Below are 15186 nucleotides of genomic sequence, written 5' to 3' on the forward strand. Positions count from 1 at the left end.
CTGCTGTACAGGAGGACAGTTCACACCCCATGAGCACACCAGTTACATAGAACCACCCCTTGTATGTGCCAGGCACTGGGGATACAGCAGGGAATGAATAAAATAGATCAAGTCCTCCTTCAAGCAGCTTTTATTCTACTGCAGGGACACAGCCAGTAAACCCAGGCAGTGATGAAGTTCCCTGAAGGAAATAACGTGGGATAGGAGTGAGAAGGGGTGGTTGGCAGGAAGGTGTAAAACACAGCTTCACCTGCCCTGGATATGACCTGACATCATCTATTATAAATATTCATAATCATATGACACATTGTTATAGTTATGCTTGTCTGTCCCCAGATTTATAATCTCAGGTGGTTACTGTTCTTGAAGTCATGATACCTACCTCTAGGTATCAAGATGTGCCACTTACTACATTTATTTCTTGCATGGGCAATAAAACCTGGAAGTTATCCTGGTAAGAAAAATGATACTAAGTAAGAATCAAGTCAGCTCTGCATGAATGTTAAGGAAGGTTGATCATTTTGGTCAAAGCAGTTTTTATGTGACATATACTTTAGATTCTCAATGACTTTTTTTGGCTATGCTTTGAAGAGTTGAGATTGAATGACATTATTAATTATTAGAGGCCCGGTGCACGAGATTCGTGCACTGGAGGGTGTGGGGGGTTCCTCAGCCTGGCCTACACCCTCTCGCAGTCCGGAACCCCTCTCTCCTTACCACCCACCTGCTCACTGCTCCTTACCACTCAGCTCGCTGCTCCTTAGCACTGCCACGGAGACAGGAGAGGCTCCCACCACCACTACTGTGCTCACCAGCCATGAGCCCTATCTTCCTGTGCAGTTGTCTATGGGTCAACTGCTCTCTTCCTTCTCATTTTGGGCGAGCAGCATGTGAGGGCAGAATGCGCTGTTGTGGAACACAGAGGGCTGCCCGGAGCTGAGGGGAGTGGCCGGGCCCACGGGGTGAGAGGTGGACACAGAGGACGCTATCTAACCCAATTGTGGGGCGGGCTGGCCGGCCTTCATCTGCCTGACCCCACCCAGGGAGGGACCGAACAGGGTGTCCGTCTCTCCATTCTCCATCCTTCCATCTGTGACACCTGTCACCCTTGCCAGGCCTCCTCCAAAGTGAGTTCAGCTCAATCCCTGAATGTAAAAGGACACAGGGGAAGGGGGGCCTCCACTCCAGTGCCCCCTGATTCCCACTGACAGGACCTGGTCAACAGGACCTGGTCTCAGGATGGTGGCCACAGCTACAGAACATAATCTGTTTCAAGAAAAGTTGGGAATGCAGACTTTCGTATGAGCCCCTATTCCAAAAGGTGGCAGTTTATTCACATTGTGGCAAAGACACCTTCAGACTAATGTAAGTGGGTAAAGTCAGGGCCAAGCCGGTCCATTTCCTCATCCAATCTCTCTGAGGCACGTGGACAGAACCAAGTCTCAGCTCTTCGCAGGACACTTCCGGTTTTTTTTTAAGCCTAAAGGACAATAGTCTGTCTTCATTCTTGTTCTTTGAGATTTTTTCATCGTCACATAAAAGGATATGTACATTGGAGCAATCCTCTTGAGATACAATATTCCAGTTGCACCCATGTGACGAGGACAGCACCCCTCAGAGGGAGGGAGCCAACAGATGGGGAGCAGGGAATTCTGAAAACCAAAGCGATGACAGAGATGCTAAGCCTTTCCTTCACGCATCTGACACCCCTCCTCAGGCAGCCTGCAGGCTGGGTGTCTGCTGGACCTTTACCACTTGATGTCCTGGCAGGCTGCCCTAGGCCCTGCTAGGCGGTGTGCAGGGCCGCCTGGGCCCGTGGGGACTCACCCCCACCCCCCCCACCCCCCCCCCCCGCCAGCCACTCCTGGTACAGCTCCTGCACATGGGCGCTGGTCTCTGGGGCCACACTGGGATGGCAGCGTAGATGCCTTCCATCTGCTACAGCAGTGCCCTGTCTGCACGCCTGTCCTCACCTGGCCTGGCCCCTGCCACCTAGGCATCCCCGGCGCAGGCCAGGACCTCCACGAAGTGGCAGGGGAACTTGCCCCTCTACAGCTCCAGCTTCAGGACCACTTCTGGATGTTCCGAAAGCCGTAAGCAGCCTCAAAGCATAGCAGAACCTCTCCGTCCCTTTCAAGGGTGACCTCCTGGAAGTCTTTGTTCCTCAGGGTGCGGTAAGTGAGTGCTCCCACATCCTCGATGAACAGCTTCTTGGCCATGTGCCTGAAGATGTGCGCCAGGTACCCGTCGGGGCTGGCACCCTCGTGGAGCCTCACCTCCTCCTCCTTCATGTCTCCAAACAGAGTGTCCACGGCGGCATCATTCGAGGCGAGGTCACTTTGCTCCATTATCTGGACAATTTCACCTGAGGTTAACACGCAGTCAGCACCCTGGGAACTGTGCAAAGCTGTGGGAACATCCTCTCGAAGGGCCTCCAGCTTCTTGTCATAACACGGGGCCACAATGACGTGGAAAATCTTGTCTGGGGACAGGTTCTGCCATCTGGCGAAGTAATCCTTCACCAGAGAGCCCATGATCTGCTGGGGAGACTTGGCCGTGCAGAGGTGGGGGTGATGGGGTGACACAGCATGCACTCTGCATATCAGACCCAGCCGGGGCAGGCGGAGGTCAGCATGGGTAGCCGGGCCTCTTCCTCACGGTGCTGGCAGTACCAATGCACAGATTCCTTCTGACTCTCCAGGATGCTGAAGTCCGCAGCTATCTTCATGTCAAAGACTGTGCTCCCCACGGCTTTTGAGGAAGCCGCAGAGCCTTCTGGATGCATCAGTGACCCTGAGGCTGAATTTAGCAGCAAAATAAGGCAGAGACTGAGGACACACGGACACTGCCAGCACCTTGTGCTGTGAGGTATCACATTTCTTATTAAGGTTCAGAACACGGAAGAAGTCCTTGGTGTTCTGTTGAGAAACTTGGACTTCTTCCTCTGCGGTCACACAACTGTCACACACCAGGCAGTCACTCAGAAATATCTTGGCATTGGCCAATTTATGGAATTCTCCCTTCTCTCCATTCTCCTGAGCCAGACTCCAGACGTTGACTGCAGCATTCTCTTGGTCATCGGTTTTTGTTTTTTTACTACATTCCTTCCGTGTGCAGTGCTCACACTTCATCTGGATTAGGGCGGGTGGGGGCCCAGCTCGAGTGACCTGGAGGAAGCACGGGGAGAGCAGTCACCGCTGGTCACTCCTGGCACTGCTGGCGGTATCCTTTCCTCCTTGTGGAGAGTCTAGGGAGGGGAAGCGGCTGCAGTGCTCGAGGCCGAGTTCCAGGAGGCCAGCAGCATTGTCAGGATCGTGCCAGTGGTGCTGGTCCATTGGTGCCTGCCCTGTCCTCTGGAGATTGAACCTGCAGGACTACTAAGGGAGCCAGTCCCCAGTTCCACCCCGCCTCCACCACTGATTGATTGGAGTCTGAGGGCCGGGAGGAGGGACCAAGAGGTCTGCCTTCTTCCCGCCTGCTCACTGGTCACTGCTGCCATGGATTCATCAGAGCCTGAGGGACCCCAGTTCCCTCGTTAGCCATCCCCTGATCGATGGAGCCTGCTTGTTCAGTCGTCCGTCCGGTTGTTTAGGTCATAACGGCCCCTGGCTTTTTATATATTAGGATTGTGAATTTGTCACCATAAGGTTCCAATTCTGGCTTTACCATTGAATGATCTTAGATTGTTTACTAAAATATGAGTAACTAAGTTTATTAATATGCTTTAAATAGCCTAACATTGATCAAAGTTATCCAGTTAATGTTGTGTTTTTCAAAGCAAAATGATTTGTACTTGCATAATTTGTATTATTTGGACCAGAGCCTTAATTCTTTACTCTTCATTTGAATTGCAGTTCTGCCATCCAAGTATTATATAAAGGATGAATTTCCCTGACCTTCTTCACAATGTTCTGATAGCTAATGTTAATATAGTAATGTAGAGTTTCCACCAGCTCAGCAAAACAAGTAATATATATTTTTAAATGAAGGTGACTTACTTGAAGTCCCTCTTCCTAAATAATTAAGCATTCCTTATAGGTATATTGTATGTCTATATAAAGGAAATGGTACTAATATTAAAATAAATTTGAAATTTTTTTCTTTCTGCTTTATATATACACTAGAGGCCCAGTGCACGAATTTGTGCACAGGTAGGGTCCCTTGGGCTGGCTGGGCCGGCGGGCGGGGGTGGGGTGGGGGGGGGGAGTGGGACCACAGGTGATTGGCCAGCCGAGGGAGTTTGGCTGTAGGAGCGCACTGACCACCAGGGGGCAGCTCCTGCATTAAGCGCCTGTCCCCTGGTGGTCAGTGTGGGTCATAGTAACCAGTCATAAAGGTCGCTTAGGCTTTTATATATAGAGATTTTATAGGGCAACCCAAAGTCTATGTAAAGTACCTTAATACAATTAAGTAAGTTTCTTTGGCTAATTTATTTTAAGTGATAATATCTCATTTACCTAAGATTGAAGTTTTAGTCTTTCAGGAATGATATTTTTAACCAATATACCATATAATGACGTATTGATTAAACCATGTAAAACTAACAATCCAGGTTGTAGTGCATTGTCAAACTTGTATTATTATATCTATGTGAGGCTGTGATGCGTTAATGTGAGGTTTGATCAAAGGTGAGATTGAATTTATTGGTCTTGCTATATAAATATAAGATTTTAACACATTTAAAAGAACAACTTCATTGATACTTACGTTTTTCACTAGAATATTCAAATGCTATATTATCATCTCAGAGTGGATCCACAAATAGAGACAATAACTAAGCATTTTTACCCAGAAGTATTTTAAAGGTTTATTAATGGATTAACATCTCTCAAGCCCACAGAATGGTCCTGGTATATGGCATTTAATCAATATAAGGTCAATATTAATATTTCATTTTTTTGTGAAAAATTTGTTATACAAAGGAGCCTAAATAATCTAAAGCATGGGCATTACTCATTTGAGTATGTCTTAGCCCTCATATTTCTTGGGAAGGTAGAATATTGCAATCTATTACAGTTATATATTATAAATTACCTTAGCAGTCATAGAGTTCTCTAAAAATAAGATAAATGTTTAATGGAAATAAGCATTAATTGTTAACTGGGAAACAAGTCCAAGAAACTTTAAAACTATTAATCTGTTCTTATGCAAATGGGGACTCACTACAATTTAGGAACCTACATTGCTTACCAAAAAGACTCTTTTCAGTCTTTGCTTAGGAGTATAAACATCATTTTAAGTATCATGGATGTTCTTTAAATTCTCACCAGTGAAGCACAGAAGTATGATGTGCCCTACTACATTTCCACTAGGGGGTGATCTCCCATTGAAAGTAGTAAGAAGAGAAGGTTTGGAAACACACTGTGGCCCTTCCTCCCAATGCAAAATGGAAATTCTTGGTAGAAAGCTCTCAAATAAAATGTCTTAAGTAAAAGTAAGAAAAAATAAAATTAATACCTTTGGAGTTGTCTCCAACAAGAACTTGAAAATCTTTATTACATTTTTTTTCAACTTCCAAATTTCAGGAGGTCAAGCTGTTTTTCTCATCAGTGTAGAATATAAGGAGCATTTCAATGAAAGAGGACTTCACCTTTGCATCTTTTTAAATAACAAAATTTCCTATTCTGAAGAGAGTAATTTTCAAAGCAAACTTTTGCATATGTAATACTTTGTAAAATAGTGTGCAGATGAATATTGAAAATACTGGGTGGAGACTTGAGAGGTTGGAATCTGAAAATAATCTAGTGCCTCCTCAGGATCAGGCACTGTGGTGGGCGGGTTTCATACATCGTCTCATTTAGTCTTCACAGTTTTCTTGTGTAGCCCATAAAGACTCGAAGACTGCAGAACTCTAAAGGGGAGGTTGGCTAGAGATGGGGTATTAGGCAGTTATGATACGGGATAGAGAATTGGAGCTTCAAAATCACATTGAAAACCGCTGAGACCGGTTTGGCTCAGTGGATAGAGCATCGACCTGCGGACTGAAAGGTCCCGGGTTCGATTCCGGTCAAGGGCATGTACCTTGGTTGCGGGCACATCCCCAGTGGGGGTTGTGCAGGAGGCAGCTGATCGATGTTTCTCTATCATCGATGTTTCTGGCTCTCTGTCCCTCTCTCTTTCTCTCTGTGAAAAATCAATAAAATATATATTTTTTTAAAAATCACATTGAAAACCATCACTAATCATTTACTAAAGTAAAAGGCTTTGAAGTACAGAAGAGGGAAATAAAACAACCTGTGATTTCCCTGATAAAGAGAAACATTGAGAGATCATGGGCATCAAGAGCAAAGCTGGCTGCTTCTGATTATTTCCCCCTGGGTTTTGTCTAAAAGAAATGCTTTAGAACCTTGTTTTTATAGTGACTTTGAAAATTAGCTTTGGCTGCTGGTGAGCATCAGTTTGATATAGTCACCATTGTTTCTCATTTAATTTCCTGATAAAAATTTGACTCAAGTTTTGCCTTTAGTCAGAACTTTCACCATAAAAAGTTGTGTTTTAAATGCAATGGATACCTAAATTTAGGATTGAGAAAATAATACTTCTGATCTGATTTTCTTCAGCTTGCTACCATGCCTATAAAAACACACAGAGAAGGAGCAGCTATTGAGAGTTATTGCTTCTTTAGTTTTTGTAATTCATAAGAAATATGTTCTAACCTTTCTCAAGGGAGAACTCAGATAAACCACAATCTAATCTGTGGCTTTCCTTCTGCCCAGAGGGTTTTATGCTGACAGTGTGTGAAGCTCAGACCTCATGTGATCTGTCTTGGGTTTTAGGGAGATAATCTTCAGAGTGGATGGACACTTTCTTGCAGTATTTTTGGATTTTAAAAAAATGATTCCAACTTATTTTTATTTCATGTAAGAAGCATTGCTTCTTTATATTTTATTAACTTGGGGATTAATTAGACCTAAATAAAATATGTAGCATTTGAGATCTTTAAAGTCTATGTACAGCATATTCTTGATATCTTCCAAAGAGGAATATATATAAGATCTTTAGAAATTTTTAGGCTTAGGAACTAAAAATGTTTGGATAGTCCTCTGCTTTTGTTAAGTATTGAAATTTTGCTGGGAGTAGCTTTTTACAGCTACTTTTTCAACTTTTGCCGACATTGTATTTCTAGCATGTTCCTATTACCCACCCACAAACCTGCACGTTTTTATCTTTGAGTACGTGATGAATGTGGGAAAAGTCTGCTGCCCGATGGGCTAGGCTCACTACTAGTTCAGCAGCTTGAATCCAATTCACCAGGCCCATGGCGTGAATCCTTCAAACCTATGTTTCAGTAAAGTACAAATCACCATAGCTATGCACCTCAGGATGAAAACGAGCAATGTTAAATGCTCAAAGGACAAGAATCTGCTAGGCTGTGTTTTCGCTAGTATTGCCAGGATTGAAGGAACACCTCTTCAATCAGTCAGGTGTTTAAAATTCTGTACACATTGCAATAGATTGCCTGAAAGTATACATTTTATAGCCCTGAATATATATGGCTGATTTTATCAAGGCCTCAGATATGTCAAGATCCAAATGTTCAGTTTGTGAGTAAATTATGCAGTCAGCCCAGGTTTCTAAATAGCTCTGTATATGGCAGTAGAGTTCTGCTCTATTCAGTACGAAGTTCTTTACATTGATTAACAAAGGATCCCAAATATGACCTTTGTATTCTAGAAACATACCATGGTAAGGCAATAGTTTCCAATCCTGGCTGAATGTTAGAATTTCCTGGGGAGCATTTAGAGTATTCTAATACCGAAGCTTCACCCTACATTAAATAAATCAAAATCATGAAATCAATAATTTTTAAAAAGTGTCCCTGGTGATTCTAATAGTCAGTAGCGGTTGGGAACCACTGGGTTAAACTGATTTATTTCAGCCATCTGGAAATAAAATGCTGGAAGAGTATAAGCAGGTAAAATAAGTTGACTGTGCAAGTAAGATATAACAAATGCAACAGATTTCACACAGTTTTATTTTTAAAAACACATATACAGGACTTGCTAGATGTCAGGCAGAGTCTTAAGTGATTGATTCACTTAACCCTTCTGGCAATTTTTTGAGGTGTACACTAAATTACCCCACGTACAGATGAGAAAATGGACCTCTGTTCCTCAAGGCCACTGAGCTGTCAAGGTGGTGAGCCTGACTTCAGAAGCCATGCTCCAATCCCTTGGTTCTCAAAGTGAGAATCAGTATGGAACTTGTTAGAAATGTTAATTCTCAGGCCTCAACCCTAGAGTTTGTTATTCAGTAAACCTCAGTGGGGCCTGTGAATTACCTTTCTAACTTTCACGGTGCTGCTGCTGCTCTGGTCATCACACCTGGAAAACCACTGCAGTGTAGGACAGGGCCTCTCTAAAGTGTCCAGCTAATCTCCACTGTAGTCTCTCTAATTATAAGAATGATGTAAGTGTGAAAGTCCAGGTCTCAATAAACATAAAGTATTTTTGTTATCCCTTTGTCAATTTGAAGAGGCATGGGCTGGCATTGTTCAGAGTTGATAACTCAGTGTGTAAATTGCATAGGCTGCCACTGAGTCTTTGAGGAGAGATTGGGAAAGTGAGATTAAATAGACAAAAAGGCAGTGAAAGAGAAGTGAGATTGTAGGTATAGGGTATCCTCACTCACTAGTCCTTTGACCACAATCCAACTATTTCCCCTTTTTGGTACTTTGTTCTATGCCATTCTTACTCCATTATCCTTTGGCTAAATAATTCAGTGGTTAGCAATATAATGCAGAAAATTACTCTTATGGGCTCATTTGTAGATGATATTTAGAGGAAATTAAAAGTCACATTTTAAGCTAGTTGTAGTATTAATCTTGAGTCTTGTGTAGCTGTGTTGCAATGAGAGATATATTAGTATATTTGGAATTGTATAACTATAAGTCATGCTGTAAAAATGATTTATTTATATATGATATGTATCATATATATTAGAGAGAATTTTTGTTAATAAGTGAGACAGGATATCAACTAATGTTCATAGGAGGGAAAATAAATGATGAATTCATAGATTATTTTTCTGGCAATATTTCCACTCCAAAACATTAGTGTTTCTGTGAATCATGTATAATATCCCAATATATTTTGTCAGAGCTTAGATCTTTCATATGACCTTGTCAAATACTAGTGTGAGTTTCGATCTCTGTAAGAATGTATTTTCAGCACAATTCTGTGTACTTCGTTATCTCATAGTCAATAAATGTCACACTGTGTATTCAAACTCAGAAGCAAAATGGAACTATTCAAAGGGCATTTTAAGTTCATTCTACAAAATTCTGTTTTCTGTTATAGCTAGTAATCCAGAATTTTTTTTCTTTTTTAAAGAGACCTAGCAGTTAGGTAATATGGATACACTTTTTTTAAAATTGATTTTAGAGTGAGGAAGGGAGAGGGAGAAAGAGAAACATTGATGTGAGAGAAATATCAGTGGATACACTTTTATTTCATGATATGGCACTAAGTAGGCATCAGATGTCTCATGAGTTCTGCTCCTGTCACATGATTTCTTTGTCTGAAATATGGCTTTCTCTCTATCCGTATTCATCAGTCTGATGCTTCCCAGGAGTTGCAGGAGAGACCGACTTACAGGAAACACAGACTTACATCTTAAGCTGTTTTACCAACCATATCCATCAGCAAATGGAATCATTTTATAAATTTTTTTATTAATTTCAGAGAGGAAGGAAGAGGGAGAGATAGAAACATCAATGATGAGAGAGAATCATTGATAGGCTGCCTCCTGCATGTCCCTTACTGGGGATAGAACTCACAACCCAAGCACATGCTCTGACCAGGAATCAAAAAATGACCTCCTAGTTCATGGGTTGATGCTCAACCACTGAGCAATACCAGCCAGGCTGGAATCATTTGTGTAGTGCCTTTTTTTTTTTTACAGGCACATACAAATCAATTATCTCCTATAAAAGTATGCTGCATCAAAAATAGTGTTGCAGCTCAGCTAGTATAGCTCAGTTAGTTGAGCATCATCCCATGTACCAGGAGGTCGCTGGTTCGATTACAGTCAGGGAATCATACACCATGACCAAGTGAGATTTATTCCAGGGAAGCAAGGTTGGTACAATATTTGCAAATCAATTAACAAGACACATCACAAACATAATGAAGGCTAAAAATCACATGATCATAACAATTAATGCAGAAAAAGCATTTGGTAAAAATCCAACACTCATTTGTGATAAAAACTCTCAGTGAAATGGGAATTGAGGGATCATACCTCAACATAACAATGGTCAACATCATACTCAATGGGCAAAAAATAAAAGTTAATATTTGGAATAATGCAGGGATGTCCACTTTCACCACTCTTACTCAACAAAGTACTTGATGTCATAGCCACAGCAATCAGACAAGAAGAAGAAATAAAAAGTATCTAAATTGGAAAGGAGGAAGTAAAACTGTCACTATTGGCAGATGACATGATATTGTACATAGAAAATGCTAAAGACTTGACCAAAACACTACTAAATCTAATAAACGAACTCGGCAAAGTATCAGGATACAAAATTAATATTCAGAAATAAGTGGCATTTTTATACGCCAATAATGAACAAAAAATAAGGTACCTAGGACTAAATTTAACCAAGGAGGTAAAAGACCTGTACTCAGAAAATTATAACATACTGAAAAACAGAACTTGAGAAAGATACAAATAAGTGGAACCATATACCATGTTCATGGATAGGAAAATTAGCATCATTAAAATGTCCATACTACCCAAAGCAATCTACAGATTTAATGCTATTCCTATTAAAATACCAATTGCATATCTCACAGATATAGAACAAATATTCCAAAAATTTATATGGAACCACAAAAGAGCCCAAATAACCTTAGCAATCTTGAGAAAGAAAAATGAAGTTGGTGGTATAACACTACCTGATATAAAACTATACTACAAGGCCATATTAATTAAAACAGCATAGTATTGGCACAAGAACAAGCATATATATCAATGGAAAGAAGAGAGCACAGAAATAAACACATGCCTTTATGGTCTATTAAGGAGGCAAGAACATAGAACGGGTTAAAGACAGTCTCTTCAGTAAATGGTGTTGGGAAAATTGGATAGATACATGCAAAAAATGAAACTATATCACCAACTAACACCATACACAGGAATAAACTCAAAATGGATTAATGACTTAAATCTAAGTCGAGAAACCATAAAAATCCTAGAATAAAACATAGGCAGTAAAATTTCAGACATTTTTCATAGCAATATTTTTGCCAATATATCTCCTCAGGGAAGGGAAACAAAGGAAAAAATACACAAATGGGACTACATCAAGCTAAAAAACTTTTGCATAGCAAAGGAAACCATCAACAAAATGAAAAGGGGACCCAATGAATGGGAGAACAAATTGGCCAATGATACATCTGATGAAGGGTTAATATCGCAAATATATAAAGAATTTATACAACCCAACACCAAGAAGACAAACAACCCACTTAAAAATGGGCAAAGAACCTGAAGAGACACTTCTCTAAAGAGGACATGCAGATGGCCAATAGACAAATGAAAACATGTGTAACCTCACTAATCATTAGAGAAATGCAAATTAAAACCATAGTGAGCTATCACCTCACACCTGTCAGAATAGCTATCATAAACCAATCAACAAACAATAAGTGCTGCTGAGGATGTGGAGAAAAGAGGACCCTCGTGCACTATTGGTGGGCATGCAGACTGTGGCAGCCATTACGGAAAACAGTATGGAATTTCCTCAAAAATTTTAAAAATGAAACTGCCTTTTGACCCAGTGGTCCCACTTCTGGGAATGTATCCTAAGACTCCTAAAACACTAATTCGAAATAATATATACACCCCTATGTTCATTACAGTGTTATTTATAATAGCCAAGATCTGGAAACAGCCCAAGTGTCCATCAGTAAATGAGTGGACAAAAAAGCTGTGATATATTTATACAATGGAATACCACTCTTACCTTTTCTGACAACATGGATAGACCTGGAGAATATTAGGCTAGGTGAAATAAACCAGTCAGGGAAAGACAAGTATATGATCTCACTTATACATGGAATCTAATGAACAAAATAAACTGATGAACAACATAGAAACAGAGTCATGGACACATGGAACAGACTGACAGCTCTCAAAGGGGAGGGATGCAGGGGGACTGGATGAAAGAAGGTGAAGGGATTACACAAAAGTAAAAATCATATATATATATGGTGTCCCCAAAATGTATACATACTTTGCCATTATTAATTCCAATGGGTTAAAACTGGAAAAGAAAGAAACATCAATTGAACTATGAACTATCAGCTGTTAAAGTGTGTATACATTTTTTTGTGACACCCTATGTATAAAACACATAGACACCAACAACAGTGTGTTGATAGCCAAAGGGAAAGAGAGATGGGGGTAGGTGGAGGTGGGCAGAGGGGGGTTGATGGGGATGGAAAGAGACTTTGCTTGGGGTGATGGGCGTGTGATGCAGTGTGCAGATGAAGTGTTATTGAGTTGTACACTAGAAACCTGTCTGGTTTTGTGAATGAATGTCACCCCAATAAGTTGAATTTTTAAAAAGCTCCTAAGTTAGATTAGACATGTGAAAGCATGTAATACTTTTTAATCTCTGCACTCACAGTAATAAGAGTGCCCACCTCATAGAGGTGTCATGAACATGCAGTTCCAGGGGCGTGTTTGATCAGTACAATAATGTATTCACCAGAAACAGATTCCACGAAAGCCTTCTCATGTGTTGTTCCTGAAGCAAACTTCATTTTTTAAATCGCCCTTGCCCTTTTCAAAATGACTGCATGTTCTCTTCCGATTGCCTTCCTTTCTCGCTCTGCTTTAGGATATTGTCTAGCAGCTCCAGGCTCAGTGACATGATCCTCCTGCTCCCTTTCCTTGTACCTATTTCTCTTCCTGCTGATTGCCTGCAGGAACATCTGTCCTTGGCGGACTCCTGAAGATACCATTCTAGCGTGGAACAGTTCTCCCTAAATCAGTCCTGGATCTGTCATCTCTCCATGGGGTCTGTAGCTGTCCCTTTGGAATGTGCAATTGACACATGTTAAAACCTGAATAATGTCAACAACCTTGTATGTGGAGTATGATCGCAACTATGTAAACTGTGTGTGTGTGTGTGTGTGTGTGTGTGTGTGTGTGCAGGAAAAAAGTAAGCAAATATTGCATAAGTGTTTATTGGACTTAGATGATTCTCTTTTATTTTTACAAACCTTCCCCAATGATATTGAAAGATGATTGCAGAGAAGACCTTTTTTATTTTTCAAATCTCATTCCCTCTCCCCACTCTACACTTCAAAAAGAAAGGTTTTTGTTTTCTCTTTTTTATATATTTTTACTTCCATGAATAAAGAAAACAGAATCATTTTGTGAGCAAATAATCAAGTTTAATTTTTTATGGGAATATGTTTATATTCCTAAATTGTAATGTTAGATCTGAAAAGGTCACTGCAAAGCATGAATTTTCCATTTCTAGAAAGTGTTTCTCCATGTTAACATTTTCTAACATTATGTTTTATATCTCCAGCTTTCCGTAGTTTAAAACACCAAATTCTTTACTATTTGTGAGGCTCCTTGTACACAATAGCCCTGATCATTCTGCACAAGCCAGAATCTGATACTTTATTGCCCCCTTTTCCCAGAATTTCTTAAACCAATGATTCAGCTTTCTCTTTGTTCCTATAGCTACTTATACTTACACAAGATCTTCTGCCCCAATCTGCGACACTATTAATTTAGAGCCCACTTATCCTTTTCTCACCTGGGGTATTGGAGCATTGTCTCTGCTGACTTATTGTCTGTGCCCAGCTGTATTTGTGAAATTCAAGCAAGTAGGAACAAAGTGCATGTCATCGTTAGTGCTAACTAACGTTTGATCTCAGCACAGTCAGGTTGCATGATGATACTCAAGGCAGAGCTGCTCTTTGGAATGAAACTGTCCTGGGTTCTTCTTCCAGACTAGCTTCCTAGGGAAGCCCAGCATGGGTCTTCCCAGCCTCAGGGCAGATTCCTCTTATAATGGCTCAAAGATTCCTTCCCCTCCTGTTCCCAAGTTGTCTCCCCTCACTGATCACACAAGAGGTTCTCATTTCTTGTCTAGAGGAGGCTTTTTTTTTTATCCCCAGTTCATTGTCTAGCCCAAAGTGACACAGCTTTTGTGCATCAGTGCCTCCTTTCTCCTCCAGAATCTCCCTGGCGATTCCCTCATTTCCCTCCCAGAATTATTTCTGAAAATCCTTTCTGGGAAGTTTTAAGATAGCTGACCCAAATAGCAACAATAGCTTTTCCAGCAGTAAAAAGAGGAGGGTTATACTCCTACAGCCTTAAGCAATCATACTAATTATCTCACAAGAGTTCACAAAAATGTGACAAGAACACATTATTAATTGTAATGTTCACTCTCTGATACAATCAGGCTATAAATACTGTCTTCTAGGTCCAGGTCAGCACCATGCTTTTAAATATATTCTAGAAATAAGTTTGTCGCTTTTTATATCCAATATTTAATTCTTCTGGCATGTCTGTTCCTATGGACTAAACAAGAGTTCCTCTGAATCAAAGAGCAGGAAGATTCATGGGCAGTATTAATCTTATAACTTTAATAGTCTGGGCAAGAAGCTTAATTGGCACATGCTTTTCTTCCTGATGTTGCCGTAGTTGGCTGTGATGAATTATTCCACCTCTATGGGCAGTTGGCTGGTTCCAAGTAGAATGAATGATCCTTTCTGATTTCATTAGCCCATTGCTCCTCCTGAAATGCAGAGTTCGCTACCTACACAGATTGCCTGAGATACGCAGAGTCCATCTGTGTGGCACTGGTTGGAATGCCAGCCTGAAGGCCGTGCCAGCAAAGGTCAGATACTCAAAGACTTGACTAACTCATCCTAAGAGGAAATCACCTTTCAGCTTTAGCTTAAATCATCTGACTTTTAAAGAAATTGTTGTAGTAAAAACAGAGTTGTAGACTGAGTAGTGTTATATTTTGCAACATAGACAATTTGGCATCATTTCAGGGGAGACAGACTACCTTTTGGAGGCTGGATAAAAAAGTAGAGATGGGAATGGAGAGCATCCTATTTCCTACAGTGTGAGTGTGGCAACCTCTCAGTACTCAGGCAGAGCCGAATGGGGGCGTGTCAAGGAGAACACAGAAACCTGTCA

General features: G+C 41.0%; 1 protein-coding gene and 1 pseudogene across 2 annotated transcripts in view; one reads left to right on the forward strand and one right to left on the reverse strand.

Moving 5' to 3' along the window:
• CHSY3 (chondroitin sulfate synthase 3) overlaps positions 1-15186 on the forward strand; it is a 238594-nt gene that overhangs the window by 163936 nt on the left and 59472 nt on the right. The window lies entirely within an intron of this gene.
• On the reverse strand, positions 1787-3131 carry LOC307100791 (nuclear prelamin A recognition factor-like; annotated as a pseudogene). Its single transcript has one exon. The product of its transcript is annotated as a nuclear prelamin A recognition factor-like (transcript).

This window comes from Cnephaeus nilssonii (assembly GCF_951640355.1).
Source record: "Cnephaeus nilssonii genome assembly, chromosome: 5".
NCBI lineage: Eukaryota > Metazoa > Chordata > Mammalia > Chiroptera > Vespertilionidae > Cnephaeus > Cnephaeus nilssonii.